The 27223-nt window shown below is 55.9% G+C and overlaps 2 long non-coding RNA genes across 2 annotated transcripts in view; one reads left to right on the top strand and one right to left on the bottom strand.

The window, feature by feature from the left end:
- LOC138684122 (uncharacterized) overlaps window positions 1-27223 on the bottom strand; it is a 108181-nt gene that overhangs the window by 62668 nt on the left and 18290 nt on the right. The window lies entirely within an intron of this gene.
- Window positions 4001-4831, top strand: LOC138684121 (uncharacterized). The gene is made up of 3 exons (XR_011323539.1): window positions 4001-4109; window positions 4292-4403; window positions 4586-4831. It is a non-coding gene; the product is annotated as an uncharacterized lncRNA (long non-coding RNA).

Below are 27223 nucleotides of genomic sequence, written 5' to 3'. Positions count from 1 at the left end.
CTTCCTGCCATACTTGTTGCCATGATGCCGCGTGAGCAGGAACAAAGTAGGAGATAGGTTTAGGCAGTAGTGGCCAGAGGGCAGCTTGTCTCTAGGATATTTCCTTGGCCTGAGTTGATAGGCAAGTAATCTTTATTGGAAAATGTTCTGCTATGAGTGTGCTTGTGAATACTTAGCCCGGTGCAACTGTGACTCCTGGGAGGAGATTAACTCAAGGGCGTGCCTGCCTCTATCAGCTTGCTAATAGCTGATAGATGATAGAGATAAAACCTCCTTTGTTTTTCCTCAGATTGCATTATTTCTTCTTTTCTTGGGTACACTTTTAGGTTACGTATGTTATAAAGACTTGGATAATTTTTCTTGAGTCAAGTTATTTAATGAATCACTCAGGACAATTACTATTTGAGTGAATTGACTTTGGTTCTTCATGAACTTCTTCCTGAATACAAAACTGGGTTTGCATCATTGGGACTAAAGGAGAAGAAGGTACTGCGGAACTACCAGGGGGTTCTCTGACTTTATAGTCCCACAGGGAACACTGGAAGTGAAAGCTGAATTTGCCTGCCTCTTCACTGTATGTCAATACTAATAATCTCGATAAAGCCTATGTATTCAGTGCTACATTTTTGCACAGTTTCACAGCAATGTGCAGACATTTGAAAGTAGTACAGGCTCTTCTCTTAACTCATTTCCTCTTTGAGAAGGTACAATATATTTTCTAAAAGGGAGAGAAGATGAAACTATTTCAGTTGACTTGCTTAGACTATGTTCCTTAGGGAGCTACCGCGGAACCGATTCTTGATGTGTGCACTGTGTTGCTCCCTGGAGGTTCACCTTCCCTTCAGGGGCGGCGGGGGGACGTGTGTCATACCGACAAGTCACCTCCAGCAATCATTCCACGGGCTGTCACTGTGCCCAGGAGGCCCGGGGGTCTCTCCCTGCCCTTGGCGGCCATGCCCTGGGCCCAGCTGCTGGGTGTCCCTGGCGCCTGCTCTGCCACTCGGCTCGCAAGGAGAAGCCTGGTGCTGTTCCTCTTCTCTCGGGCCATGGCAGGAACCAAGCGTGCAGCGCAGAGACCGCCCCTATTAGCCGTCCCCTCTCTGCGCCAGAGCTAAAGCCTATGCAGCCCCGCAGCCAGGAGGAGCAGGGACTTGATGTGGCTGGACACAACCCCTTTTCGTGGGGCGTAAGGGGGGTGATTTCGGCAGCCGCAGCCTGGAGGCAAGCCAAAGTGTAACCAGAGCCATAGGTTGGGATGGTGGGTGCCAAGAGCCCGCCACGGAAGTAAGCCAGGCTTTGAGAAACAAGTGCGCGGAGGTGACCCCGGTGTGGTGGAAGGAAAGGTTGGTCGTATTCAGACGTGGACCATTTGGATCCGTGACCAAAGCCCAGCCAGGCAAAGGACAGACAGCTCTTCCAAACTGTCAAAATAGCCCATTGCTGCTATTGCTGTCACATCCCCTTGTCCCACTGAAACCCAGCTGCACAGCCTTTCTATTAAACACACGCGTTGGCCGTGTTTATACGGGATAGCAAAGGCGCTTCAGCCATGGGTGAAACTTCCACAGCTCACCTGTGACTTGAACCTTTCTGAGAGTTCTTTGCCTACCTCGGTTTGTGGGAAGATGTTCGGATCTTGCCTCAAACCCTGGCAAGTCTCCTTTTCCTTTAGGATTTAGTATTTTGAGTACTGAGAGATTAAGAGAGGTAGTCTCCTTGCCATTTTGTGCGTTGGTGCCAAAATGGATCTGTACCTTCAGACTATGTAAATAAGGGCATGTAGGCCACAGACATTCCTTTGGTTGTGGTGATGCCAGAGGTGAAAGACAGGGGTTTGGTTCCCTCTGCAGGAACTCTGCAGAGATGTAGAGAGCATGCACGGTTTCCTCACCGTTCCTTACCAAGGCACCAAGGGACACTTGCTACCACGCTGTCAGGGGAGGTTCGGACTTGACATGAGGAGACATTTCTTTGCCAAGAGGGTGGTCACACCCTGAAACAGGCTTCCTGGAGAGGTGGTGGATGCCCCGTGCCTGTCAGTGTTGAAGAGGCATTTGGACAATGCCCTTAATACCATGCTTGAACTTTTGGTCAGCCCTGAAATGGTCAGGTAATTGGACTAGATGATGGTTGTAGGTTCCTTCCAGCTGAACTATTCCATTCTATTCTGTTCTGTTCTACTCTGCTCTGTTCCCTGTGCTCACCATGAGTCAAATACCAACGAGACTGTTATTTGCCTGAAACGCCAGGGGGGTTTCAGCTCCAGAACCACTTTGAAGGACACATAACACAAAGGTTGCAAGTGGAAACAGGCTATTATTTTTATTTTTCTGAGTCTGTTTCAGAGCTGATGCTCACAAGCCTTAACACAATGTGCCTGTGTAGCCAGGAGCAGGCTGATGCATTCTTCAGTTGAGCTTGAGAAAACATCCTTTGCATCCTGGCAAAGGCAAGTCCCAGAGCTACAGAAAGTAGCAGGAGGAATACAGGCCAAGCAGTCCCTGTTTCCTGAAGAGTGAGAACGTGCAGAATGAGGATCAGGACCGACCACACACAAAAGAAGAAGAAGGAGGAGGAGGAGGAGGTGTGTGGTACCGTGGGGTATTTTCCAAAGTATGACAGGTAGAGGTGAAAAGCGTATTTTTGCGTTCGGCAACTTGCTCCGCCGCTGTGCTTCTTGGCCAACGATGCACAAAAGGCGCTCTCGTGCCGGCCCTGCGCTTGATTTGCGTGCAGGGAGAGGTGAAAAGTGGCAGCTCGTGATGGGGCAGCAAGCCTGGAGCCCTTCCAAGCACAGGCTGTTTTGCCCAAGCCATAAGCCCTGGGGAAATGGAGCTAAGGGAAGAGCAGAGCTCGCTCCCGCTCCCGCTCCAGACTTGCACTGGGCAAGAGAGCCCGAGAGAGGCAGGGCACGAGCGGTGCCTTGGAGGTGCAAGAGCAGCAGGCAGGGAGCTAGGCGAAAGGGCCCAGAGGAGCCCTGACAAGGGGCTGTGCTCAGTGCTACAGAGGACAAGAAGCAACCCCCGGGAGCATCCCTTGGAGCCCGGCCTGGGAGTCCGAAAGCTTCCTCCCCCCGGATGCGGGGCACGAGGGCCACCTTCGTGGAGCACGAGCAGCGGGCACCTAGCCACAACGGCCCAAAGGAGCCCTGGCGAGGGGCCGTGCTCAGTGCTGCAGAGGAAGGCAAAAAACCCCCGGGGACACTTGCTAGCCCACCGTGGGGGAAAAAAAGCCTTCCTCCCCCTAGCTGCAGGGCACGAGAGGCCATCTTCGTGGTGCACGAGCAGCAGGCAGTAACCTAGCCAAAATGGACCGGAGGAGCCCTGGCAAGTGGTCCTGCTCAGTGCTGCAGAGGAAGGCAAAAAACCCCCGGGGCCCAGTGCCAATCTGCGCCGGGGGAAAATTCCTTCCTGACCCCAGAGCTGGCGATCGGCTATTCCCTGAGCACGTGAGCAAGACCTGCCTCCTGGTCCCGCAGGCTGGTCACGCCTCCCAGGGGATGCCCAGCCCCAGATTTTGTCAAGGCCGCTACCCAAGATGATTTTGCTCCTTTGGAGGAAGCTCTCCTCTTCGGGATGCACCCGAGACTCCTCCCAGGCATCTCCCAGAGTCTTTTAGCCTCTGCTCTAACTACCTAATGCCTCAGGTAGCAGCCCCAGACTCTTCCAAGGAAGCTACCCAAGACGATTTTTCTCCTTTGCAGGAAGCTCTCTCCTCTGGGATCGACCCAAGACTCCTCCCAGGCATCTCCCAGAGTGTTTTGACCTCTGCGTTCGGGACCCGAGATCCCAGCTGCCTGCCCCAGACTCCTCCAAGTAAGTAGCTCAAGACATTTTTTTTCTCCTGTAGAGAAATCTCTCAACTCCGACAGCCACCTGAGACTCCTCCCAGGCACCTCCTAGAGTCTTTTGGCCTCTGCTTTACGTACCTAAGATCTCAGGTAGCAGCCCCAGACTCCTCCAGGGAAGCTACCCAAGATGATTCTTCTCTTTTGCAGGAAGCTCTCTCCTCCAGGATTGACCCAAGACTCCTCCCAGGCGTCTCCCAGAGTGTTTTGACCTCTGTGTTCGGGACCGGAGATCCCAGCTACCTGCCCCAGACTCCTCCAAGTAAGTAGCTCAAGACATTTTTTTTCTCCTGTAGAGAAATCTCTCAACTCCGACAGCCACCTGAGACTCCTCCCAGGCACCTCCTAGAGTCTTTTGGCCTCTGCTTTACGTACCTAAGATCTCAGGTAGCAGCCCCAGACTCCTCCAGGGAAGCTACCCAAGATGATTCTTCTCTTTTGCAGGAAGCTCTCTCCTCCAGGATTGACCCAAGACTCCTCCCAGGCGTCTCCCAGAATGTTTTGACCTCTGCGTTCGGGACCGGAGATCCCAGCTACCTGCCCCAGACTCCTCCAAGTAAGTAGCTCAAGACATTTTTTTTCTCCTGTAGAGAAATCTCTCAACTCCGACAGCCACCTGAGACTCCTCCCAGGCACCTCCTAGAGTCTTTTGGCCTCTGCTTTACGTACCTAAGATCTCAGGTAGCAGCCCCAGACTCCTCCAGGGAAGCTACCCAAGATGATTCTTCTCTTTTGCAGGAAGCTCTCTCCTCCAGGATTGACCCAAGACTCCTCCCAGGCGTCTCCCAGAATGTTTTGACCTCTGCGTTCGGGACCGGAGATCCCAGCTACCTGCCCCAGACTCCTCCAAGTAAGTAGCTCAAGACATTTTTTTTCTCCTGTAGAGAAATCTCTCAACTCCGACAGCCACCTGAGACTCCTCCCAGGCATCTCCTAGAGTCTTCTGTCCTCTGCTTTACCTACCTAAGGTCTCAGGTAGAAGCCCCAGACTCCTCCAAGGAAGCTACCTTTGAGGTTTTTTTCTTTTTTGGAGGAAGCTCTGCCCTCCGGGATCCCCCTGTGACTCCTTCCAGGCGTCTCCTAGAGTCTTTTGGCCTTTTCTTATAAGGAGCTGAGATCCCAGGTAGCAGCCCCAGACTTGTCTAATGAGGCTACCCCGGATGATTTTTCTCCTTTGGAGGAAGCTCTTTCCTCCGGGATCCACCCGAGACTCCTCCCAGGCATCTCCCAGAATCTTTTGGCCTCTGCTTTACGGACCTAAGATCCTAAGAAAAGATAGCTATGAAAAGGCCAAAAGGCTCTGGGAGATGCCTGGGAGGAGTCACAGGTGGATCCCAAAGGGGAGAGCTTCCTCCAAAAAAGAAAAAACCTCGAGGGTAGCTTCCTTTTAGGAGTCTGGGGCTGCTACCCAAGATCTTGCACGAGCAGCAGGCAGTAACCTAGCCAAAATGGACCGGAGGAGCCCTGACAAGTGGTCCTGCTCAGTGCTGCAGAGGAAGGCAAAAAACCCCCGGGGCCCAGTGCCAATCTGCGCCGGGGGAAAATTCCTTCCTGACCCCAGAGCTGGCGATCGGCTATTCCCTGAGCACGTGTGAGCAAGACCTGCCTCCTGGTCCCGCAGGCTGGTCACGCCCCCCAGGGGATGCCCAAGCCCTGTTCTCCCTGAACCTGGAGCCACCTCGGGGCTTCCGAGAGTGGCCAAGTGCCCCCGGCCTGATCGACCTTGGGGGCAAGAATCCTTCCCACGCCTTCGGGCCACCAGCGGGTGCTCCAAAGCACTGGGAGCCCTGGCAACATCTCTGCATCCCACTTCTTACGGCTGCTGCCACTGGTTCCGCAGGGAGTGAGGACGGCAAGCTCTGCAGTGCTCCTCAAGAAGGCATTCCCTTGGTCTTGCCACAGCTCTCCATCCAAAAAAGCCTGATGGCCTCGGGCACCTCCAGGGCTTGGTGGTTCTTCTCGTCTCCAGCAGCCTGGTGCAGCCTCCGGTCTTCCTCCCTCAGCGCCCGGCAAGTAATTCCAGCGGCTCCTCACAGACTTCCTCTGGGATGTCTCTGGGCCGCCTGCCAGGCAGACTGGCAGTGGGACAGGGGAGGCTGCCCCTTTTATAGTGCCCCGGGGCATTGTGACTGCTGCGTTGCCGGGTGGTGGCACTGCGACACGGGGGGGTGGTGTGAGGGGGCCCCCCGTGCGCAGCGCTGCCCGCCGCCCCTCGGCCCAGCATCCTTCGGAGGAAGGCCTTTGGGGCGCCGGCCCCGGGGGCTGTGTGGCGTTACTGAGTCCAGAAGTTTGGCAGAAAATAAACCGCCTTGCGTTCCAGCTTATCCTCAGATGTCAGAGGGGCTAGGGACGGCTGGGTTTAATTTCTGAGTGATGTCCAATTCGACGCTCTAAGGGTGGTCGCGTTCAATGTGCTGAACTATCACGATGAGGGATGCCCTTAATAGCGTACTGCACTCTGGCTTAGCTGCGTTCAATGCACGAGAATGACCAGACTTAGGGAGTTTGGTTGCGCTAACAAATTATCACGACTAGATGAATGAGCAGCGCAGTTTATTAAAGCAACGGTACAGGTGCTTTTGGATTGCCCGTGATAAATAGACTGTCTGCAAAGCACGTGCAGGTGACAATACAGTCGCCTACAGGCGCGTTAAATGATGAAAGAAAAGAACTCTAAAGAATTCTAAGTTTCCCGGGGAAGCACTCAGTACAGCCGAGTGTTCAAATCTCACACAATAGGCAACCCTATGGCGGGGGGGAGAGAGGCTCAGCCCATCGACTGATCCCAGAAGTCAGCGATGTCCTCCCGACTTGTCTGTGATGGTGTCTTCCCTGACATTTCTCCTCTCTTAAGCCCTTTTATGTTTTCTGAGTTTTTCGGTGGAGCTTGAGTGACTCTAGTCACACATACCTTTCCTTTGATTGGTATAAAGTTCTCTCGCTTTGCTTTTAAAGGTGTATGCTAGAGAAAATTCAGAGCGCGTGCTCAGTGGGGGTTGGTCGCACCTTGGAGATGGGTAACTTTGGGGGTGGAGGTGTGTTTTGGTATTATAATGAGCAGAGTTCACCTGAAACATGTCCAGAAGAACAAGATGGGCTTCGTCAGCATCAAACTGCTGACATCCTTGAAGAAGGTAGGCAGCCCGTTGCGTTGGCCAGCCGGGGTGGGAAGTGGCCTCCACGTGGAGGATGCCTGGGTGTCTGGGTGTGCTCTGGCTGTCTGCGGTGAGGTGCTCGGGGAGGTCCAGGCTCTGCTCAGGCTGCCTGTGTCCCGGCAAAGCGCTGGTGGTGCAGAGCTGGGCCCTGCTGTCTGCCTTCAACGTGCTGCAGCAGTTCTCCACCCAGGGAGGGTGGCTGTGGAAGCGGTGAGGGGTCCTCAAACCCCAAGCCCAGGGCTGGGTTCACCTCTTCTGCCCGTGGTTCCCCCAGGCTGCTTTGAGAGAGGAGAGCTCGTCCTCCGGCGCTGAGGCTCCTTTACATTTGGGTTTGGGGCTTTCTCTTTTCTTTTGTTTTTTCCTCCTCCTCTTGAGCAGAATAACCCTCTGTGGCCCCCGAGAGCTGCGGGCGGTGGCGGTGCAGCTGCTCCAGGGGACGGTTTTGGAGCAAGGACAATGCTTGGGGCGAGTCAGCGTGCGAGGCGAGACGCTGAGCAGCAGTGGCACCGGGAGCTGCGCTGTGCTGTCGCCGACGGCACTGCGCCTGCCCAGGGTCCAGCGCAGCTCCCGCCGCCCCAGCGGCACCACTGGGACTGCCCGAAGGAAGGGGCTCGGCCCCCCCCCGACCCCCCGGTGCTGGGGGACCGCCCCGACGGGGACCTCACCCTGCACCTTCTGCAAGCCAGACCCAGAAAGGGGAGGCTGCTTCTCGAAGGTGCCGTTGGCTGCGTTGCTCCCAGGTCGTGGAGCTCGCATGGGAAATGGGCAATAAAAGAGGGATGAAGTTTCCAGGCTCTTTCTGGCCGGTGCAGTGATTTGGGTTTTTTTGGGGGGTTGGTTGTTTTTTTTTTTTCCTTCTGATTTCCACTCCCCCCCTTCTCCCCCCGCCACTTCCCGGTCTTGCAGCTGCCCAAGGTGCAGCCAGACAAGGGGAGGAGGGTCCCTGCGTGGCCTGCAGCTCCCTCCCTCGCCATTCTTGGGGTGATTTGGGGTTATTTTGGTGTGTCAGTGAGGCAAAGCTGGGCTCTCCGGGGCTGAGGTCAGTGGGACCCGAGGAAGGCCGTGATGGTCTTGAGGCTTTGAAGGGCTTTGCACCGAGCCCTGTCCCCGCTGGAGGGGACGCTGGTGGTGTTCAAGACGAAGGCCTTGCAGCCCTTGCTGTCGTGTGTGCCCGTGTCCCCCCCGGCCCCCGAGGTCTGTCCTTGTCGCAGGGGCTCTGTGCTGCTTTCTGCGTGGGGCCGTGTCCGTGAGTCCTGCAGGGAGCTGTCTGTCCTGGCTTCCCCACCAAAGGGCTGCTCCCCCTGGGGAAGGGGAGAGGGGAGTCATCCGCATCCCGCCCCACCGTTGCCTGCCCCGCTGGTGGTGACTCGGCCCTGGGGGTGGCTCGGTTCCCCTCGGGGCTTTCCCCGGCTCGGATCTGGGGCTCAGCGGGGCTTTTGCACCTCTTGGGTGCTGTTTCTTGGTGCCCCCTGCTCTCCCTCCCCCTCCCACACAGGCACGGAGCGGTTCTGGAGAAGGAGCTTTTAATTGAAAAGACAAGAGGAAAGGTCCCATCCAAGCTGGTCTAACCCCTCCCTACCCCCCTCCCCGGCGCCCCCTTCAACAAGTACCCCCCCTCCTCTCCCACCCCCCACTCCCCCCATCTCCATCCCTCTCACCCCTGTCTAATCCCCGCCCCCCCCTCACACCCCCACGTTGGCCGCAAGAGCCCTGCGCTTGCTGGGTGGCATTGGCAAGGAGCTCTGCGCCTGCCTCTTCCTCCGCTTGCCTGCCGTGGCAGGTGGGGATGGTGGCAGGTCCATCCCCGCATCCTGCCACGGCTCCTGGGGCTCCATCCCGCCGCCGTTGACTATTTTGAGGCTCAGCATGGCGTCGCTGAGCTCGGGGATGCAGTAGTCAGGGGTGAGCATCTCCTCAGGCAGCGAGAGCGAGCTGAAGTCGCGGTGGGGGGTGGCTGCGCCGGTTCCACCAGCGTCCCCAGGCATGGGGCTGCTGCTGGGAGCATGCTGGCTGACCGCCAGCCCGCCCAGGGAGCAATCAAAGAGCATTAGGGCCTCTTGGAGAGCCACGGCAAGGGCATCTCCAAGGGCTTGGCTGGGGGGGACGTCGCTCCCCGGGGGGATGTCGCTGCCCGGGGGTGCCCCCGCAGGGGTGGCCGTGCTGGAGATGTTGATCTTCGCCAGCTGCCCCTCGATGTGCTGGTAGCCGGGGATGGCTGTCAGCAGCGCCGGAGGGGCTGGGGCCACCCCACTCCTCTGATTTTTGTAGGGTGCGAGGTATCGTGGTTGGCCCTGGGGGGTCCCTGGGGCTGCCCAGGCCAGGGGGGCCCCGCAGCCCCCGGGACCCCACAGGGCAGCACCCAGCAGAGAAGCGGCGCCTTGGCCGAGCGTGGCGGTGGCCGGCGGAGGCAGGTGGGTGGTTGTCCACTGGATGCGGAAGACGCGGGGGTCGAAGAGGCAGCCACATGGAGCTCTCTGCAGCCCTGTGTGGGTGAGGGGGAGCCGTGCTGGGGCGGGGGGACTCTCCAGGGGCACCCGCCGAGCCGGCCCCGATGGCCGACATCCCCCAGCTCTGGGCCAGGGGCGTGGGGAGCTTGTGGCCGGGGCGATCCCCACAGGGTGAGCTGCTGTGCCGGTGGGACAGGGTTGCAAATCGGGGAGGAGACTCGCATCTAGGAGGTGAAACGGGAGAGGTGGCCCCAAATATTTGGGAAATTCTCTGCAGATGGGCTTTCCTGGGCACGCGCCGCCCGGGCGAGGGCAAGGATGCTCACCGGGGCTTGCTGAACCCCCATGTGAAAAGTGCCGGGGGAAAGGGTGTGATGGGGATGGGGAAGGTGCCAGAGCAGACTGGGGTGCCATACCTGCTGGTGGTGCCTGGGGGGCCTGGGGTGGCCGGGCTGCAGGGAAGGGCTGCTCCCGCGCGGGCAGGCGGCACAGGTTGGCTGAGCCTAAGAGAGAGAGGAGCGATGGCCAGCGGTCACCTCTGCTCTTGCCCCCCAAGAGCGTCCCTGGGCTGCAGGGGTTGGGGTCGGTCCCTACCTCGGGGGTAGAAGGTTTTGGGGAGCGTGAATGGCTGGAAAAGCTGGGGCGCCGAGGGGCCCCAGGGCCCAGGCAGTGGGAGCTGCACTGGTGGCCGTGCCATGGTCCCTTCTGGCTGTTGGCTGCCAAGGACTCTTTGGCGTCTCCCCGGAAGGAATGCGGGGGCTCCCTGTGTTCCGCCCCACCCCCAAGAGCCTCCCCAGCTCCTCCTGGGGAGGGAAAGGGTTAAGGGAGGCTGGGGTGCCCCCGGGGCCTACAGGCGGCTCTCAGGGTCTGCGGGTGCAAATCCTCTTTGCTTTCAACAGTATTTTTCCGGTGGGGGAAGAAGAACAAGTTGATTCAGCCGAGCCGAGCGGGGACCAAGCTGCAGCCGCAGCCTCCTTGCGCCAGATGGCAAATGCGTTTGCGACTGTTGCCCGTGCTTCTGTTCGCTGCGTTGACCGGAGCGAGGCAGAAATAGGAAAAAGGACCTCGAGGGCGCGAAGGAAGGTCACGCGGTGTCGCTCGGTGGCACGCTTTCCCCCAGCCCTCGCTCCAGTAGTGCTGTCAGGTCTTTTAGTCTCCTGATGGGAAAAGCAGCAGCTCTGGATCCCCCTCGGAGGGGGCGGCGCTTTCCCTGGGTGCGTGACACCCAGGAGGAGACGGTACCCGCCGCCGCGTGCTCCCAGAAAAGGACTGGATTCTGCCCAACGTCCGGTGTCGGGGCGCTGGGGCTGTTTGCGCTCTACGGGACCCCAGGGATGGGGTTAGTACATCCCCTCCTCGTGCTTGGAGGATTCGGCACTAGCAAGGACCCCCTGGTACCAAGGACACAGGCCTCTCGCTCCCGCTGTGTGAACAGTGTGTGGCCTGGGGGAGTCGGGACAACTGCCGTGAACCGGAGGCCAAAGATCTCTCCTGGCCTGTATCCTGTTAATTAAAGAGATGGCGCTCTGTTGGTGAGGCACCTCTGGCTGCAAGATTGCGCAAGGCCATCTGCTGCGTAACTTGTGGCAGGGACCGATGCTGGGGGCGTGAAGGCAAGCGCGCTTCTAAAACCATAAAACTCCGTTTCATTTCAGAGCGCAGCTGAGCCACCCCGCTCCTCAACACTCTGCCATCTGCACCGCTGTGGCTGGGACCGGGCAGTGCTGCACATCCCAAAGGCCACCAAGTCACACCCGTGTCCCTGCTGCTTTGCCGGGAGCTTCTGCGATGCGAGCGATGTTCTGGGGGCTGATCTCTTGGACTGCAGCTACTCTGTCCCTGACCGGCAGCTGGTCAGGAGGGTTGCGTCCCAGGTGGAATTCCACCTCTCTGACGAGAACCTGGCCAAGGATGCTTTCCTCCTGAAACATGTCCAGAAGAACAAGATGGGCTTCGTCAGCATCAAACTGCTGACGTCCTTGAAGAAGGTAGGCAGCCCGTTGTGTTGGCCAGCCGGGGTGGGAAGTGGCCTCCACGTGGAGGATGCCTGGGTGTCTGGGTGTGCTCTGGCTGTCTGCGGTGAGGTGCTCGGGGAGGTCCAGGCTCTGCTCAGGAAGCCTGTGTCCCGGCAAAGCGCTGGTGGTGCAGAGCTGGGCCCTGCTGTCTGCCTTCAACGTGCTGCAGCAGTTCTCCACCCAGGGAGGGTGGCTGTGGAAGCGGTGAGGGGTCCTCAAACCCCAAGCCCAGGGCTGGGTTCACCTCTTCTGCCCGTGGTTCCCCCAGGCTGCTTTGAGAGAGGAGAGCTCGTCCTCCGGCGCTGAGGCTCCTTTACATTTGGGTTTGGGGCTTTCTCTTTTCTTTTGTTTTTCATCACGACTAGATGAATGAGCAGCGCAGTTTATTAACGCAACGGTACAGGTGCTTTTGGATTGCCCGTGATAAATAGACTGTCTGCAAAGCACGTGCAGGTGACAATACCGTTGCCTACAAGCGCGTTAAATGATGAAAGAAAAGAGCTCTAAAGAATTCTAAGTTTCCCGGGGAAGCACTCGGTACAGCCGAGTGTTCAAATCTCACGCAATAGGCAACCCTATGGCGGGGGGGAGAGAGGCTCAGCCCATCGGCTGATCCCAGAAGTCAGCGATGTCCTCCCGACTTGTCTGTGATGGTGTCTTCCCTGGTATTTCTCCTCTCTTAAGCCCTTTTATGTTTTCTGAGTTTTTCGGTGGAGCTTGAGTGACTCTAGTCACACATACTTCTCCTTTGATTGGTATAAAGTTCTCTCGGTTTGCTTTTAAAGGCATACGCTAGAGAAAATTCAGAGCGCGTGCTCAGTGGGGGTTGGTCGCACCTTGGAGATGGGTAACTTTGGGGGTGGAGGTGTGTTTTGGTATTATAATGAGCAAAGTTCACCCAAAGGACCTGCTGTTGCGTGTGAGTACCCCAGAACTGGGCATGTGTGATAGAAACCAGAAGCAGGGCATTAGCTCAACAGAACCCCCATTGTGTTACCTCCTTGCTTCAGTGGATTCAATGCAGGGAGCAAGCGTTCTCGTTCCGATCGTTCCGGTTCCCTATCCCTGCGATCACAGAACCTGGCCACGAGGTCTCGGCTCCGCTCCACCCTCTGTGTTCCTTTTCAGAGTCAGCATACCAAGCTCCCCTGGTGTTGCTGACGTCTAAAGTTGCAGGTCACGTTGCTTAGGGAGCTACCACAGAACCGATTCTTTACGTGTGCACTGCGTTCCTCCCTGGAGGTTCACCTTCCCTTCAGGGGCGGCGGGGGACGTGTGTCATACCGACAAGTCACCTCCAGCAATCATTCCACGGGCTGTCGCTGTGCCCAGGAGGCCCGGGGGTCTCTCCCTGCCCTTGGCGGCCATGCCCTGGGCCCAGCTGCTGGGTGTCCCTGGCGCCTGCTCTGCCACTCGGCTCGCAAGGAGAAGCCTGGTGCTGTTCCTCTTCTCTCGGGCCATGGCAGGAACCAAGCGTGCAGCGCAGAGACCGCCCCTATTAGCCGTCCCCTCTCTGCACCAGAGCTAAAGCCTGTGCGACCCCGCAGCCAGGAGGAGCAGGGACTTGATGTGGCTGGACACAACCCCTTTTCGTGGGGCGTAAGGGGGGTGATTTCGGCAGCCGCAGCCTGGAGGCAAGCCAAAGTGTAACCAGAGCCATAGGTTGGGATGGTGGGTGCCAAGAGCCCGCCACGGAAGTAAGCCAGGCTTTGAGAAACAAGTGCGCGGAGGTGACCCCGGTGTGGTGGAAGGAAAGGTTGGTCGTATTCAGACGTGGACCATTTGGATCCGTGACCAAAGCCCAGCCAGGCAAAGGACAGACAGCTCTTCCAAACTGTCAAAATAGCCCATTGCTGCTATTGCCGTCACATCCCCTTGTCCCACTGAAACCCAGCTGCACAGCCTTTCTATTAAACACACGCGTTGGCCGTGTTTATACGGGATAGCAAAGGCGCTTCAGCCATGGGTGAAACTTCCACAGCTCACCTGTGACTTGAACCTTTCTGAGAGTTCTTTGCCTACCTCAGTTTGTGGGAAGATGTTCGGATCTTACCTCAAACCCTGGCAAGTCTCCTTTTCCTTTAGGATTTAGTATTTTGAGTACTGAGAGATTAAGAGAGGTAGTCTCCTTGCCATTTTGTGCGTTGGTGCCAAAATGGATCTGTACCTTCAGACTATGTAAATAAGGGCATGTAGGCCACAGACATTCCTTTGGTTGTGGTGATGCCAGAGGTGAAAGACAGGGGTTTGGTTCCCTCTGCAGGAACTCTGCAGAGATGTAGAGAGCATGCACGGTTTCCTCACCGTTCCTTACCAAGGCACCAAGGGACACTTGCTACCACACTGTCAGGGGAGGTTTGGACTTGACGTGAGGAGACATTTCTTTGCCAAGAGGGTGGTCACACCCTGAAACAGGCTTCCTGGAGAGGTGGTGGATGCCCCACGCCTGTCAGTGTTGAAGAGGCATTTGGACAATGCCCTTAATACCATGCTTGAACTTTTGGTCAGCCATGAAGCGGTCAGGCAGGAGGACTAGTAGGAACTTGTAGGTCCCTTCCAGCTGAACTATTCTATTCTCATTCAGAATGTGAATAGAGAAGAAGAAATAGTTTTTCCCACTTTGTTGGAATTTGACAGAAAGTAAATTAAAGATGCCTTGTCCAAAGTTGCACAGCAGTTTAGCAATTGCATTTCAAAACGGTGTTTTGGCAGTTGAAGAAATTACACTGCCAATAGAGCTGTTTAGGAAAAAAAAGGAGTAGTTTTGCAGAGGATGTGTGAAGGCCTCTAGAAAAACATCTTTAAAGAGCCTGTGGATGTTTCCCATGGAAAGCACTGATTTTGTTTGAAAGCTAAGGCTCTTTCAGCTTGGGCATCTTTTAGTTTTAGAGCAAAAACTTAGTATTTCTCAGAGGAAACAGGAACTCGTACAAATTGAGTTGAATCCTCAGCTTCCTATTTAAAAATGTCTTTAAGGGAAGTGTACCATCAGGCCACAACTGTGCAATGGCATTAGTCCCGAAGTTGATCCCAATGGCATTAGTCCCTAAATTAATCCCACATGCATACCAGTTCACAAGGAAGCCACCTACTTGGTTGTCTGAATCATGAAATCTCCCCTGCCATGTAAGGCTCACATTGAATCCCATCCTACCATCACCTTTAACACACTTGTTTTACCCACACTTTTATGCTTCATAAAATGAGCTTCCATAAGTGTTAGCAACTCCAAGTCAGCACCCATTCTTTTGATAAAAATAACCTGCTACGAGTGTCTGAGCAATCATAGTTAAATTATACCACCACTTCCATACAGTTCTGTAACAATATTCCTCTAGTGGTTCTGATACAACAGAGCTTCTCTATCTAATAGTTAATGGTAACACACTTTGATAAGTAAGGAACACATAGATCAATATACTTTTCCAGGGGAAAATATTTTAAAGACTGTACATTAGTATAACTCAGAAGGCAAAACCCCTCAAAGTCTGGAGGAAGATGCAAAAGTGCTTCTTTGCAAGAGGGTTTTTGTCCACTCTTACTTAAGTCAACTGAAGGGAAGATCTGAATAAAGCCACGGTGCCTTCTCCCACCCGACTCTGGCCATTCACCGAGATCCAGTGCTTAGCGCTGTTCCCAAACAGTTTCCACTGAGACCGGATGAACTGTCAGATGCTACCATGATTTATAAACTTAAGCTCCCAGTCTCTCCTGCCATTTCCACATCCACTTCTTCCCTTTCTGATAAGGCATGAATCATCATCAGAAATCCCTCTCCAGCCCATTAACAACCTAAACATTGCACAGGCTCATAGAAGTACACAGGTGACTATCGTTACATCTGCCTCTGTATTAGAGGGATCAGCACTGTAAAAATACCTGCAGTCAGCAAATATTCGTGTTGCATTTATGAGCATTTTCATTCCAGTACACACATTATGAAACAATATTATGGTGGTAGGAAGGCTAGGTAGGTATTCCAGCAAGGAAGACTGCTTTGCTGCTATATTAATACCTTATATTATAGTGCAATAATCCTGTGCTCTACAGAGTCTCAGACTGGTTCATTGGAGTGGGGCGGGGGGGAAGTGTATGGCTTTAAACAGCTTGCAGTATTGGGTCAAAAAAGGCACAGATGTTGTAGTAAATCCTTGAAACAACATAAACTCACCATGCTCATCTGAGCCTATCCAAAAAAGTATTCACCGTGGCCAGACCAAGGGTTCTGTGCTGTGCCTGGCTAATTCAACAGCAGGGCACCCTGCGTGGGAGAACCACTAATCCTGAAACGTAGCATTAAAGAAGACGAGACCAAGGCTACAGAGACTTTTGTGAAACTGAGCATAAGAAAAGAATCATACCTTCCTGAGCCTCAAAAGAATTTCTACAAAATCTTAGATATTTCTGCGATGACTTCAGGAGATAATCTTACAGCAAGTGACTCCTAACAGAATTTTCAGATGCCTTTAGGAATAAGGAAGGACTCTAGTAATCTCTCACCCTCATAGGCAGTCTCAAGAAAGCATATGCCTGAGAAACAGAGGAAAACCAGAGTGAGGAGATGGGGAAGTCGAGAACGTTATTCGCAGTAGCTGCTCTCATTTGACCAGATCAAGACTGGCACAGTGTTAGCAGAGGTACGGAATAGATGTGAAAGCCTCAGACGTTTCTGCCCAGCGGGTAACACTGTGGGATGTAAATGGTAAGACTGCATGCATTTTTTTCGCAACACAGTAAAAAGTGAAGTTAAAAATACCAAATCCACCAGACCAAAAAGATTTCCATCCTCCTCAAGTTATGAGAGGAAAAAATCCTCTCAGGAGATTGAAAGAGAGGTACTCCATAAACACGCACATCTGTGGTTCCCAAGCCCATCGTTCAAAACTTCTGTCATCAGTTTATTTTCTCCCATGGGTCTTCTCCAATTCAGTAGCTGTCACTCCAGTGAAAACCACAACACAAAGCTGACATTTATTGAAGGTGGGCAGGGCCCCGTGAACTCTACTGTGGCAGTGCAGACAAATCTAAACATCATCTTTACTCACAAATTTCCATTCAGTTCAGTGAAAGCAGAATTGCCTCTGAGGTGTGGGAATAATAAAGAGAAAATTCTCCTTTTGGTTGCACCTAAGAACAGGCTTGCAGAGGCGCTGGTGGGAAGCCTGCTGGAAACCAAGGGGCCGCGTGGGAGTCAGGGAAAGCAGAATATGCTTTCCACCACCTAGAAAAGGAGCATGTGGATGGGGGAGGAGGATCGAGCAAGAGAGGAGGAGCTGAGACTTTGCCAGAAGAAATAGGAGGGCCCCATGGTGCTGACCGCCCAGGAGTGCTCCGGGATGTCACGGGGAGGCTGGCACGCTGGTTCGAAGCACAGACCACTTTCCCCTGCTCCTTTTCCATGCGGGCACCAGGACACGGTAAAGCAAAACCCGGGCAAGGTCAAGCTGGACTTGAGTGGCACGAGTGAAAGGGACAGGTGCCCGAGCGATCTTCTCTTCTGTCCTGCCAGTCAGAGGTAGGGGTGCGTAACCAAAAAAGCCGGTCGAAGAAACTCTCTGAGGCTCGATTTTGGAGTTTTAGAAAGCAGGCATTCTTTATTGCAGCGCTGGATGCACGGGGGATCGTTCTGCCTATCGTGCATACCGTTACCTACAGCAAGGCAAGCTTATATTGTTCTAATCATATACTTATTTATGTTATCCTTGACATAGTGTCCGCCCTTTGGGCATGCGCAGTGTGGCTCATCTCTTTTTCCTAGTTAGCTAGCCTTGGCAGGTTTTAATGGCTGGATGCACCAATGTCTGTCCCAACAGCAGGTGGGGGACAGGGCTCTGCCCTTCGTGAGACCCCCAGCCCCTGGAGTGGTGGCTGGAAGATGGGTAGGTCAAAGGACCCTGATGGGAGCCCTGCAGGGCCTCATCCATTGGACCGACGGGCACCTTCCCTTGTCACACAGAGCATCTCATGGGCTGGAAAAGGGATGCTCTGGAGAGCTTCTGGCAAATCTCTGGAGAAGAGCTTCTTCCCGCCCCTCTCCCAGGGGCTTTCTCGGCTCTGGTGCCCTTCCCAAGGACAGCCCCACAGGTGGGTGCAGGAAAGAACAGGCAGCAGCCACAGCGGTCAGCACGGCGGGAAAGCCAAGGATAAAGCCTTATCACCCAAGTGGGATAAAGCCTTAATAACCAAGTGTGCTGCTCCTCGGACAGGAGTATTCCTGCCTAAGCTCACCACACTTTTCCTGCATTTCCCTGTGGCTTTCGGCAGGATATGAATCGCTCTTCAGTGCTGGTGGTCGCTCCCCTCTTTCAGTAACAATTGCAAATTTTCTTCCTGTTGGACCCGCCTCAGTTCCAGTCTCTTGGGGATTGAAAGCTGGCACAGCATGGGTGCCAGAGACGTTCCCACAGCTTGGCTGGCGTCCACAAGGAGGAGTCTGTCTTTAGCCACGATGGTCATTTCCAGGGAAAACAGCTTGTTGTATTGACCAGGACCCTACGCGGACAACAGAAGAGCAGGGATGTGGCCATTTGCCACAAGTCCAGTGGAGCAGGCTGCTCAAACACAGCCCACGGTGACTTTCTGTGCTGCTGGGCCTGTGGGGACAAAGGATTAAGCCTGAATTACCTACATGAAATAGAGCTATCGCTAGCCTCGTGCAACGGCACCCAGGAGCTGGTCCTGAAAACCACCAATCCAGGACACGGAAAGCTTTTAACCGCTGTGGCTATTCTGGAATAGACTGTGCCGTGTGCATCCATTTCTGTTAGCAACGCTTCTCCTGCAGCCCAAAAGGAGTTTGAGAGCTTGCTTATGGCTAAAGGGGGTTGGTGGCCTCGGGTGGTGGCTGAGGCTTGGGGCTTGCATTGCCCGTGACCAGCTATGATCACAGAGTGAGAGAGGAAAGACTTTCCCTGGGGAAGAGGCACCAGGGAGTGGTTGAGGTGGAGGAAGACTTCACCATGGTTTTGCTTGTAGGTGGAAAGTTCTGGATCAGAGAGGAATTCTACATCTTCCATAGCATGGCACAAGTAGAGTCTTCTGTTGGTACCAAGTAGAGGCAGAATGTCAGGCAAAGTGGCTCATTGAATGGGAATGATCTGGGGAAATTTACTTGGCTATTAAAAGCCCCATTGCTCTAGCAGTTGAATCTTTTTTCTCTAGTCCTTTTTTTTTTGGAAGGGGGTGGCAGGAGGGGCATGGATAATTTATCGTCATACCTACAAAAACAGGCATTGTAGCAGTCAAGATGGAATACGCCTTTCTCACGTACCTTTTCTTTTTTGAACATGCTGAATTCAATCTGCTGATCAGTAGCCCACTGAGTTCAATAGACGCCTTGGATTTTTATCCTTCGGCTCAAGAGCTAGACCCAACCTCCTGTCGTTGGTGTTAGCACAATTAATGCAGATAATCTGCTATCTTCTACCTAATAATCTAGGCTACATCCTACCTAACGATCTATGCGAGAGTACAACCCGATCCAATGTTACACGCAACATCAGCACTGTGAAGAGCTGTGACATTCAAATGAAAAAGGAGACATTTTGAACACCTTTTAAGAGCTTGCAGGAATACAAAGGGGAAGCACTGTGTAAATAATACTCAAACCAATATGGATTTTCCCCCTAAATTTCTGAACCTCCTGTGACAAGTGATGGCCTATCAAAGTGCATGTCTGCCACCCCTGCACTGCACCACGCGGGACCTGTTCACATTCCCTGGTCTGGGAGATGGGGCAGAGCGGACCCTCCGGCAGCTTGTGGCACACAACCGGGAGGAGAGGCTCATGTGCCGGAGGGTCCTGCTGTCAACCCGGGGGATCTTGACAGGCTGGAGAAAGGGGCTGACGGGAACCTCCTGTAGTTCCCCAAGGGGAAGAGCAAAGTCCTAGAGACCTGGGGAGGAAGAAGCCCTTGCACCAGTAAGTGCTGGGGTCACCCAGCTGGAAAGCAGCTGTGCAGACACCTGGGGTGATGGTGGACGCCAAGTGGACCGATTTCGAGCCAGAAAAGTGCCCCTGGGGCAAAGGCGGCTCACTGCCTCCTGGGCTGCAGTAGGCAAAGCGTTGGCAAGAGGTGGAGGGAGACGGTCCTTCCCCTCTGCTGGGTCCGTCCAGCCCGCCCGGGGCTCCCCAGTGCCAGGCAGAGACGGCCATACTGGAGAGAACTCTCGCCCCGGTGCCCCTCCCACTTTCCGTTGGGCTCAGAATGTTGGTCCGTTGGGCTCGGAATGTTGGTCAGTTGGAGCCCACAGCCACCAGAGACAGCAGCACGGAGCTGTGCTGGCACACAGGAGCGCTGGGAGGAGGCAGGATCTGGCCGAGCAGCACCTCGCCGGCACCGGCACCTCGCCTCCCATCCCCGCTGTCGCCGACTGGCCCGCGTCCTTGGTCCACGGCGAGGGTCCTCCTCTCCCGGGCAGGATGGGCCAGGCCAACTGCTGCTGCGGCTCCAGGTGGGCTCTCCCTGTGCCTCGGGGGCACGGCCGGGACCCGCGGCAGCGGCGGCGGCCTTTCTCATGCCCGCCGCTCTCTGCTCTGCAGGGAGGCTCTCACTGACGCCGAGCCGGTGCTGAGCACGGACGTGCGGCTGACCCGGGGCCGCAAGAGGAGCGAGAGACGCCTTCTCCTCCTCCAGGAGGAACTGGTGATCGCCAAGTTGCAGTAAGACCCTCAGAGCCCAGCTGCCTTTCCTCCAGCCCTGGCCCTGGCCCCGGGGCAGGGACACCCCGGCAGCAGCCCCAGGCCCCGGCACCTTGGTGGGTGCTGGAGGCGCCCATCGCTGTCCGTCCGTCCCAAGGGCAGTTGGGGGACAGGGCTCTGCCCGGGGGGACCCCCAGGAGGCCACTTCCAGCTCACCGCCGGCCTCTCCTCTCTGCTCTCTGCAGACGCGGCACCAGCGTGCGCCCACAGCTCCGCCTGGCCCTGGACCAGCTGTGGGTGCTGAGCGGCGGAAAGGAGGCGGCGGGGGACGAGGAAGAGGAGGAAGGCGGCGATGAGGACAGGACCTCCATCCTCCTCGTCTGGCCCAGCGGCTCCTGCGTTGCCACTTTCCCGTGAGTGCCACGGCCGGGCGGGAGACGTTCCCAAGCACGCCCACGCCATCGTGAGAACGGCCTTTGCCCTGCGTGCAGAGCCTGGGCAGGGAGCAAGCAGCACGCCGGCAGGGAGGGATGGGGGCATGGGCAGGTCCCGCATCCCCTTTGGGTCCCCAGAAGGGGAGGGCGAAAGCAGCTGCTCTGGCAGGACACGGGGAGCCAGGGCTCGGGCAGTGCCTCTGTCCTGCCCCACGGGGCTTCGTCCCGCTCCGGCGTCCTTCCCCACGGGGCAGGGCTGCGCAGGCGCCCGCCTCTGCCCACGGGCTGGGGGGCAGCGGGGCCTGACGCTGGTTCTCCTCTCTTTCTGCAGCTCCCAGGCGCTGAAGGAGCTGTGGGTGGGCACGCTGCTGGGGTAAGCCGCGGGGATGCTGCAGGTGCAGCCGGATGGGGGAACACAGCTCCCCAGCTGGGGAGAGGTGCCCCCGCGGCTGCCGGCAGCTCTCGCTCGGGCAGAGCTGCCGCACAAGGGAGAAGAGGCGGCTTGGGGCTCAGCCAGCTCTCTCCCTGTGCCTTCCCGGCGCACAGGACACCAGAAGGAGCCAAGAGAGCCCGGGTGACGCCTGTCCCGTCAGTCAGGCTCCTGGAGAAGGAGCTGGGCCGCCGCCACGCCGTGAGTGCCTGCCCGGTCTGGGCTCTGCCCCCGAGCCCTGGTCCTCCATCCGAGCGAGCGGCAGAGGCATCGCTGCTCACCTGCCTCCGCTCCTTCTCTCTTGCCCAGTGGAGGACATTCAGCGCCGGGAGCCTGGAGAGGCTGATGGAGGGCCAGGCCGAGGTGAGAAGGGCTGCCTTTCGCCCGCCTCTGGCTGTGCCGGCACGTGCGGCCAGTGGGGTGAGGGATGGAGGGAAGGGTGGTGCCACTCGGGGAGCGGAGAGGGTTGGGGAGCCACCGGGAATGCCGGCACATCCTCGCCGGCGGTGCTGGGGGGAAACCTGCCCCGCGGGGCAGAGAGCCCAGGAGGGCAGAGGGTCCCGGCTCTGCCGCGCCCAGGCTGCTGGTGCCAGCTGGCAGCTCGCCGGCGGCCCTTTGCGCTGCGGGGCTGCTCTCTGAGCGCGGCCTGGTTCTTGCAGGCTGGTCCCAAGCAAGGGCCTCCGACGGTCCCGCCGAGCAACGGAGGGGGACTTTGCCACGCACCGGGTGAGTTTCGGGAAGAACGGTAAGCTCCTGCAAGCGCTGGAGCTGTGCTCACTTGTCCCTCGAGTGTCGCCATGCAGGTTGGGCAGCCCGAGGCAGGACGTCACCTCCAGGAGGAAGGACACCCGCTGGGCAGCGGCCGCTGGACGTGGTTCTGCGGGGACACGGAGCCTCTGCTGCTGCCCATGGCTTGGAGGAGGACAGGGCGAGGGCTGGGCCAGGCTCTCCTCTCCTGGTGGCGAGCCGGCTCTCAGGAGCCTCCCAACTGGAGCTGCTGAGCCGGAGCTCAGAGTTCCAGCTGCTGGCTCCCTGCCCGTCCTGCTGCACCGCTCAGCACCACGCTGCGGGCAGGGCAGGCCCCGGGAGCGCTGGCCTGGCGGTCTCTGTTGACAGGCTCTTACTCTGCTTTCCTTTGCAGCAGGAGGGAGCAGCAGCAGGAGGAGGAAGAGGAGGGGGCTGCCCTGGCCCTTTGCTCATCGGAGGACCCCGGCCACTGCCCAGGCGCCAGGGCAGGCGGGCTCCGGCTGCAGCAGGGCGCTCTTTGGCCAGCCCCTGGCAGCCCTCTGCGGGGAGGACGGCTCCCTGCCCCGGCCCATCCAGGTAAGCCAGCCTGGCCAGGGGGGTCCCCAGCCCTCCAGATGCTCCGTAGAGGCGGTGGGAGCCCTCCCTCCGGCTGCTGCACAGGGGACACGGGCGTCCCCAGGAGCTCCGGGGATGGCGGCTTGGGCTCTTCACCCCCAGCAAGGAGCCCGCTCTGGGGCAGTGCTCTGGCCACCGCTGTCGGAAGGCAGCTCCTCAGCCAAGCAACTGTCCTCCTGCCTCTCCTGCAGGAGCTGCTGGCTGTCCTGCACCGGGAAGGACCGTCGACGGAGGGGATATTCCGAAAAGCCGCCAGCGGGACGGAACTTCGGGAGCTGCGGGAGGCCCTGGACCGCGACGCCAATGTTGACCTGGGAAGCCAGCCTGCACTCCTGCTGGCCGCCGTCTTGAAGGTGAGCGCTGCTGACCTGCGGCTGGAGGAGCTCCTGGCCGGCCTGGAAACTTCAAAGGCTCACCCGGAGCCCTTGGCATTGCAGGACTTCCTCCGAAGCATCCCCGACAAGCTGCTGGTGACCCACCTCTACGAGGACTGGGTGGCAGCCATGGAGAGGACCAGCAAGGAGGAGAAGGTCTCCAAGCTGAAAGCGTAAGTGCGGGCAGCAGCCTGCCTGTTGAGCAGGAGCCCTGACCGCTGGCTGAGAGCACCTGGAAAGCTGCGCAACTCAGCCGCTGGCTCCCCCCTGCCTTGGACAACAGGCCTGGGCAAAATCTGCTTTGTCAACCTGGTGTCCCTGTTCCCTCAGGGTGGCCGAGAAGTTGCCTGCAGCCAACCTCTTCCTCCTCAAGCGGCTGCTGTCCCTCCTCCAGCACATCGGCCACAACGCAGCCACCAGCAGGATGAGCTGCAGCAACCTGGCCATCTGCCTTGGGCCAAACCTGCTGAGCCCACCCAACGAGGACCTGCTCCCGCTCCAGGCCATGCTGGAGGTGACCGAGAAGGTGCGCTGTGTTGGCAAGCCGGCTGCAGCCTTGCCGGCCCATCCGAGCTTGGCTGCTCAGAGGTCCCTGGCTGCCTCCTCCCTTGAGCAAATGCCGGTGGGGTGGCTGCCCGCAAAGGCAGCCCCACAGCCACAGCCATCTGTGCAGAGGCAAGGGTCGGGAGTGAGAAAGGCTGCTTGGTACAACTTCAGGCAGCTGGGTTGAGACCAAGGGTTTGATGTGTGCAGGTGAACACGCTGGTGCTGTTTATGATTGAAAATTGCGGCGACATCGTTGGGGAGGAGGTGGCTGGCCGCTCCTGTCCATCAGCTGGGGAGTCGCCAGCCCCCACGGACGGAGCCAGAGGTATGAGGAGGAACTGAGGGCTGTCCCAGGCTGGGGCTCTGGATACCAGAAACCTCAACGTCAAGAAGAAAACCGGCGTAGGGCTTGGGGTGGGTTTTGCTTTAGGTGTGCCTTACTTCCAAAGGCTTCATTGCTGCACATGGTTTTGCTTTCTAGACCTGCGTTTGGAAGAGCAAAGTGGCCCTGCAGGCAGAGGAGACCAGGGCCACCAGGCAGAAGCCATTCTGCATGCATCCCCCTCTCTGGACGTCCTCAAAGGAGCTGGGGGAGACATGGTGGCGGAGTCCAAAACGACAGAGGTATGTCAGCTCTGCTCCACAAGCACCGTGACAGCGTCTCTCGGGTAGGAGGGTAGTTTCTGAGGAGGCCAAGTAGCTGCTGGGCCTCCTCCGGCCAGCCGATGGCTTGTGCGTTTGGGGTTCCTCCTCCTCCCCCACGGAATCATACATTGTACGGAAAACTGGAAAGGTCCTTTCTCAAATGCATTAGGCATGTGCTTAATCCAACCAAATACCTACAAAAAGACAGCGGGGAGTAGCTGTCAACTTGAGAGGGCTTTTGCTCAGATCCTACTTCATCACAGTTTCATCAAGTCTGTTTTGGGGTGGGTGGACTGTGCAAAATGTGGACGATGCGAAGCAGCATCTTCCCTGGAGAGCTAAGGTGGCAATTTGGCAAGCAGTCCCTTACTACTCCAGGCCGTCCCTTGCCACCCCTTAACTCCAACAATTCTGGTTTAGGCACCTCCAGCTTTGCCTCCAGCCACCCTCAAGAGCACAGCAGAGCCCCTGCCACGCCCGCAACAACTGGGCAGCGTTTCAGAGGAAAGAAGGTAAAACGAGTCACTTTGGGTTAAAATCAGAACTGTCTCCGCTGGATCGTGGCCTTACCTATCTAAGCACACTGTGGGATGGAAAGGTTTGCAGGCTCTCCTCGGGACAAGGAAAAGAGAAGAAACCGAAGGAGGAAACAGGCCTGGGGAGATGAAAGCTGTGCAGAAAAAAAGAGGAGGAAGAGAGAAAACGTATTGGGGGATCGCAAACGGAAAAGATGCAGGAAGGTCCGGCAGGTCGAGAAGCCCAGGTGCGTACCAGGCTCTGCTGCTGCGCAGGGTCTGGCAAGAACCCCGTGGCCGCTCCCCAGGGGCTCCCCATCGAGCCCTGCTGCGTGGCACAGGGGCCCTGTGCATCTCTGCGCGCGCACAGCTCTCTAGGGGCATTCCCCGTGGGGATAAGGCACCAGAGCCCTCCCCTCGGCAATGCCAGCCATAGCTCGCTCTCTTCTGGGCTATGAGCAATTCCTCGTCAACGGTGTTCCCCAAAGAGAGGGCAACCAAACCCTGCCTCTTCCTGCCGCTGTGCATTCAGCAGTGCTCTCTGACTCTGTCCTTGTAGGTGCCGTTTTCCTGTTACCGGCTGAACCCCTGTGAGTCCTGGGCCCACCCCCCACCGCAGTTGATGTTCTCAATAAAACGATATTTTCTCTCTTCTGAGTGTGTCCGCCATCGGCTGTTCTGGAGCGGGGAGCTGCTGTTTGGGGATGACCCCTCGGGGAGGAGTTTGGGATCGTGCCTTGTCCCAGCATCCTTGCTGGCGGGCATGAGGGCTGAGTTCAGGTGCTTTAGGAGTGAAAGCAAGGCACAGAGTTGCACAGGAGGCTGGAGGTTGGAAGGGACCCATGGAGCTGCAACTGGTCACCCAGCTCCTGCTCAGATTTTGGCTAATACTCATCTTGTGCTAAGGCCTGCCGTATGCTTGGAGCCATGCCATTATCTCAGGTAGAGGGCAACATGTAGGTACAGCAGGTTGGCCAAGAAGGGCTAAAGCTCCTTATGCAGCCATGGTCACCTGCAGCTTGTTGTCCCCTGTGGCTGTCATCCTTGCATACCGATTGTCTGGTAGTTTCTTCAGAACCCCCTCGCTCACACCGATAATATATAAATAATATATAAATGGTATAAACCAAACTTCCACACTGGGCACTATAACTACTCCTCTCAAATGATGCACCTCTTATTGATCACAGAGAGCAACAACAGGAAGGTTTGATTCAGTTTGCACAGAATAACTCAACTAAATATTCTGCTGTCTATGGAAATGCAATTTTAAAAAGGGGCTTAAAAAACCCAAGCTCTTTGGAACTGCACTAGGTTCTTTCCCCTTGACAGGAACAGCAATGCTCCACACTTGAAGTGAACCACTGACAGGGTGCATTTTCATGTTAATTGTCGCAGACACTGGCAATAGGAAACAAAGCACTGTAAATATCACTCCTTTCCTGCCTTTAAGAACTTAACAGTGATAGTCAGACATGGCAAGGGGAAAAAAGTATGTAGCAGAAACAGAGCTATGAGGGTGCTGAGGGCTGGGGACCTCAAAAGTCTAGGCTTGTGCTTTTGCACATCCACTCAAGCTAGTGCTGGCTGAATACAAAACACAGGTGCTGTGATTCTCTGGCATTCCCTGCCCATTGTGCATTTTGTATGAGGGGCTTCGAAAACAAGAATTAAGGGAGAGAGTCTCTGGCATGAAGGTGGAGAATTGATGTATGAATACAGCTTTCCCTTGAGAAAGAAAAAATGACTGTTGCCCATGACAAGCAATCAGAAGGATGCATCTGGTACACTATTAGGAGACGGGTACATGGGATAAAATGAGACTAGATATATGTGAGACTTTGAATAAGATGGAGAATCCAGTGACGGGTGGAGCAGTTGCAGAGGGAGACCTTCATAGCAGCATTTTGCACAATATTACATGTGAAGACAAGGAGAAAGGGGGGGGCAGGGTTGATTTTCTTCCATGGTTTTGGGGTTCTTTTTGGTCTTTGCATCTGGGGGTCTGTTGAAACCTCTGTGTCTGAACATGGAGAGATTTTCGTTGAAATGCTGTATACCTTTGAGGGCAACCCAAAGCATAGCCTTATACTTACATATCTGGTACAAAGCATAGAAATAACAGACTTTGAGAATGGCCATAGTAACCAGACAAGACACAAAGAGTTTCTAAATCCCAGTAGCCCAATGGATAATAACGCTGGAGGCAGGTTCATGCTGTAATTTGTATTCAAAGCCTGAATACTACAGAGAGACCATTTCTTGTACCTGGAATTCAGAACAGACCCACTATGAAGATACAGCTGGAAGTTAACAAATAGGTGTGATCTCTTATCACCTTAATATCTGAGATGAGTCAGTTTGAGTTTTCATTTTCTCCAAATAATATACAGCAATCTACGGGAGGAAGTGAAAACGGCAAAAATGAGTAAGGAAAGATTGTTTGCTCTTTCTTATACACGGGAATTAGCAGGCAACACATGAAATTATTAATCACAATAAAGGAAAAGAAGAACATCTGCACACAATACGTAATTAAATTGTGCACCTCCTTGCCACAGGATGTTTTGGATAGCACAAGTATGAATGGGTTGAAGAAGCAATTAGACAGAATCAGGGAAGGAAGGTCTCTCGTGGGCCATTAAGCTCTAGGAAGCAGGAACAGCCTCCAGAAATCCCTGAACTAGTGACTGTCGGTATAGAGGGTACAGCAGGGGAAGGAGCATGCTATGCTTATTGCATTTCTTATGCTTTTTTCCTACACATCTTTCACTGTTCAGATTCAGAGACAGGACGCCGAGCTGAACGAACC

This window comes from Haliaeetus albicilla, unplaced genomic scaffold (assembly GCF_947461875.1).
Source record: "Haliaeetus albicilla unplaced genomic scaffold, bHalAlb1.1 scaffold_131, whole genome shotgun sequence".
NCBI lineage: Eukaryota > Metazoa > Chordata > Aves > Accipitriformes > Accipitridae > Haliaeetus > Haliaeetus albicilla.
Note: the sequence above shows the minus strand (reverse complement) of the source record. Positions and strands in the feature narration are given on the sequence as shown.